Consider the following 4,971-nt stretch of genomic DNA (forward strand, 5'->3'; position numbering starts at 1 on the left):
TATGGGAAACATGTTATTAGTGACTACATTCAAACTAGTAGTGTTTAATAGCCCATGTCATGGGCTATTTTTTAATACCAAAAACAAGTCCTATATTGTTCTTATTTTAGGTTAGGGTCGAAAATGCTGCGTCATGTCGTTTTGGGGCAACTCCGTACACTTTACATGGGGAAATAGCGTACAAGGCACAAGGTGTACTGTATTGCCCCGTGTTATCGACAATGCCCCAAATAGTATTATAACTTTTCAGAGCAACTTTAACATTAAAATGATTATGTGAATTAAGGACCTTTAAATGTGTGAGCTGCTAATCCTCCCAAGTTCAGGCGAACCTCGATAGTCCGAACCCACGATAGTCGGAACAGCTCAATAATCCAAACGGCCTTCATCCGTCGTGTCGTCAGTTTGCCTGCACTAATTATGGATTTTCATACTTTAATGCTGTAGTAAAACATTTAATCGTAATTATAAAAGGATTTTATTTAACTTTAGTTTTACGTTAGCTCACTTTTATTGCAACTAAGATAGGGGTTGGTATTATTTGAATGTTAATGTAAACTATTATGCTATGATTTACTTATTTCGATGATGGAATAAAACTTTAAATTACATTTTCCATCTTCCCCCCCCCCCCCCCACAGTCTTTGCAATATCGTTCATCACCAGTTAGGGGCAATACCGAACAGAGCGGTATGTACGGTATGTATTACTGATGTACGGTATTGCCACGGCACTCGGGACAATACCGAGAAGTGTAAGGGTTTTGTAAAATAGGCGTAACACTCAAAATAAGTTAAATTTTCCAAATATGAAGCAAATAATTGTCGGGAAATCTAATTTCCTTCAAAATTATATGATTGCTCCTTTCGTTGAAGTTTTCAATTGAAAGATATAAAAAAATGCTTAAGTGTACGCTATTACCCCGCTCTCCCCTACTGGTTTCAGGCGGAAACACTACGTGAGAGCTATTACAAGCTTAAATCAGCACATGGCATCATTTTCTAATGCCCTCAATCCAAAAGCACTTATAATCGTAACTCTTAAACAACAAGTTTGTTGGTCCTTAGCTACTGAAACTAATGCTTTGAAACTGGTTGGGCATTAAACAAGAGGAAGGGAAATCCATAAATATAAAAGAGGATGCCTGTGTGTCCGCTATGCGTTACCATGCAGCTGCACGGATTGCACCCAAAGTCAGAACGCAGGTGCATCTTATCCTCTTGCACTCCGTAGTGCTACTTTCGGTTGCGTCCGACTTGTCTTTTGCGTCGTTTTCTCATTACCGTTTGTCACGTCACACATCTGCGGTTGGGCATCCTGACGGTTAGGCAAAACTGTTGACATAATCGACGGGAAAAGATACAACAAAAACACACAAAACGATCAATGTTGTGGAGCGGGGTATAAGCTGATACTGTGCGCGGTAATAGGAATTCGTGCGTTTGCTGTTTAGCGTCTTCCGCTCAGTCTTACTTCGATTAAAAGTCAGCAGATATTAAGGGGGACCGTCACCACAGGGGCGCAGCTAGGAATTAAGGCTGGGGGGGTTTAGGTGTAACTAATACCGGGGTGTGTGGGGGCACGGAATACCCACCAGGATAGGCGGTAGCTGCGAGATTAATAAATTGCGGAATTTTAAGATAAACGGTTCAAAATTGTGGGTTTTACGGCTTTCTGAGGGATATTTTATTAATCTTTACACTATTCTATTAGTAATATCAATCCAATTAAGTAAAATGGATTAAACTTGAAAATTTCTCTGAGCTCTGGGGGGGTTTCAACCCCCAAACCCCCCCCCCCTCGATGCGCCACAATACCTGCTTTGTTCATTTACCTAAAAATCCTTCTGTGACCACGAATTCCAAGTTACAAGTTTCCCACTTCCCTGGGCACTAACCTTCCCGAGCAATGCCGGGTGGCCTGCTAGTATACAATACACCTAAAGTCATTGATGATGATGGAAGGAGAGAGTGATGCCTAAGAGGTAGGATACTTGGCTACTGATCACAGAGCTGAATTGTTAATTACACGGACGCTCAATTTCAATACCCCCAATTGATGACACAAATGGCAAATTAAATTTTATGCAAAGGACCCACATTAGCAAAGGAGTTGATGCTAGTTTACTCGTTGTTAAATGTTTTTACTCTTGATAATGCTCCTATGGCTCCCTCTAAACAGCCATCAACTTAAAATGAAGTTGAAGCATAACTTCAGATTTTCAATAATTTCAGAATGTAAGAATTATGTTGGGGATATTGGTTTTGATAAGTTTACCACATTATACCAACAATGGAAATAATCCACTGGTACAGACAGGACAGCCAAAGATTAAGGTAAATATTCTAAAATGAATCAGGGCCACTTTCACTCATATGTATTCAATATTCAAGCACGGAAATTCTGGAAATTGTAGCTAATAGGAATGAAAATGGATTCATAGCAAAAAATTTCACCAAACACAGAATAGCAACGAATTTTAATGCTCCAAGTTCAGTTAGGATAGATGTGGCACAGAAATGACATCTGAACACCGTAGAATCAAAACGACTACCTTTAGCTATAGAGAGAGCAGTGGTGGAACAGAGAAGTAGCTGAGTGAATTGAGTGTTTTCATGGGACGATAATAGGTTAATCCAAATTGTAAACCTATTTTTGCCTACGCTCACTACGGAGCAAGAACAGTAAATTTGCAGCTTTTGATTTTGCTTTACACATTCAACAAGGAAGGCCATTCTCAGCATTGAATGTCACCACCACAAAAATTCCTTTAACAAGATGCACAAGGTTGCAGAGAAAATGAAAATTTTGATGATCAATTATTCTTACTTAATACTCCACGCTCCATTTAAATAAGTGGAGAGAGAGAAAGAAATGTGCATAACTATTAATCCAGTCAGAAAAATTCTGAAATAATGCTTTTTTGTACCTTTTCATTTTTCTATTTTAACTTATAGATAATAGACAATTCTAGCTTTCTCATAATAGATGTCTCTTCTTTTTAGCATTTCAATGACCATGCACTCATACTTATGGGATGCTTGAAAGAATAGGGCAGCCACATGATTGGGGCAAACTTCATCAGTCCTGATGAGTCCCGACTACATGGAATGTACAGTACATCTACACATTAATTTCTAAAACTAATCCAATTTTAACCTCATTAATAAACAGGCTCAAGAACATACTTCAAGATCTCAAGTGAGATGATGTGGAAGTAATGCACGCCGTCACTAGAAAAATAACTGGCAATTTCCACTTGAAAAATATTTTGATATTCAACCAGTTTTGCCAGTAATGGCACCATACTGCAATAAGTGAACTGGAGGAGCATTGAAATAATTTTCACCAGCAAGTAAGCATTTACTTAACAAGAACAGAGGAACAGGTGAATTCTAATAGCTGCACTGAGTTGATACCCCTTGTAACCCGCCGAAGGTGCAAAGCCACATCTCGTTCACTCAGTATCCATACAGCCTCCATTATTACATACATAAATGCATAAAACAGAAATAATGTCTGTTAGTCTGTCCTATATGCATTTCCATATGGCTGCATTGATTGCAATCAAAGTTATTATGTAAGTGTATCTCATGCTCCCTAAGCCCATAGTGCTACTTCTTGTTTGATATGACGCGTCCTTTGCATTACTTTCTCATAACCGTTTGCTACGCCATGTCATACTTCTGTGGTTAGACATCTTGCACACCTCTTGACACTCTCAAAGGGAAAACATAACTATAAGGATTCTACACTTAACTATTAATCCTTTCGGAGCAAACCTTTTTGCTGGGGTATGCATTCACACGACGTTTTAGTCTACACACGTACGGACACACAGCGATCAATGTGGTGGAGCTGATCCCGTGCACCGTACACAGAAATCATTTTTTCCATTGTTTGCCATTACAAATGTATACTATCATCATGCCTGCTTTGTTCCTTTACCTAAAAATCCTGCCATGTGACCATGAATTCCAAGTTCCCCACTTCCCAGGATGCAATTCCTCCCAAGCAATGCCGGGTGGCCTGCTAGTATTTAGTAAATGCGTTTTTCCCATCTCTCCCCTAGCAACAATGTGTAACGCTCTCCCACTTACTGATTGAGAACAAAAGTTGCTGGGCTTTCTGAATAGGTAAAAAGCCAAAACCGAATCCCAAGTCATACAGGTATGCATAGGCAGATATGGGTGGGGGCACGTCCCCCCCCCCCAGATCCTTTAAAAATATGCAAGATTTTTAATACGGTCCCATCAGCATTGCGTTCGTTTTGTATTACTACACACCCTTGTGCCACTCCCATAACAAAATCCTGGATACAGCCTTGCTTGTGCCCCCCCAGAAAGAAATCATGGATCCGCCCCTGCATAGGTATTCTCTCCCATGTTCTCAAATGAAGTTGACATTGTCACAACATTTATACATAATGATTTAGAGAAGATAAAGAAAAATTAGGGTCTCTCACTGTGCCGAACTCTGATACAAGCAGGCTACAGTGAAATTAACTTCCGTATTAAAATGAATATCCCCACCTTTTATTTCCAAATGGAAATCACTTTCGTACCAGTTAATTTTCCAGGCTTTCACAGAGTTTTTCAGGAAAATCTTTGATGATTTATAAAATGGAATTTCATTACATAATGGCCCGACTTATTATTTCACTCACAACATCAGCTTCTGATACGAGTTCCAAATTCTACATGGGAATAATGTTAACAATTAAATAGAGTTCACTTCCTATCACAGGGGGGGAGTATAATCCATTTCTTGGCCTTTATATATGTGCTTCATCCATAGACAAGACTGACATTTTTGTGATAGTAACTGTAAAACAGATGCAATACATTTAAATAATTGTATCATTCAAGGAGGAGCTACATCAGATATTTTTTTGCCTCTAAATTCTACCACATGAAACACAATTGCTTATACTTAGTTCATGAGAAATAAGTTACGTGTGCATCATCATCT

This window comes from Ischnura elegans, chromosome X, assembly GCF_921293095.1.
Source record: "Ischnura elegans chromosome X, ioIscEleg1.1, whole genome shotgun sequence".
In the NCBI taxonomy this organism is placed as follows: domain Eukaryota; kingdom Metazoa; phylum Arthropoda; class Insecta; order Odonata; family Coenagrionidae; genus Ischnura; species Ischnura elegans.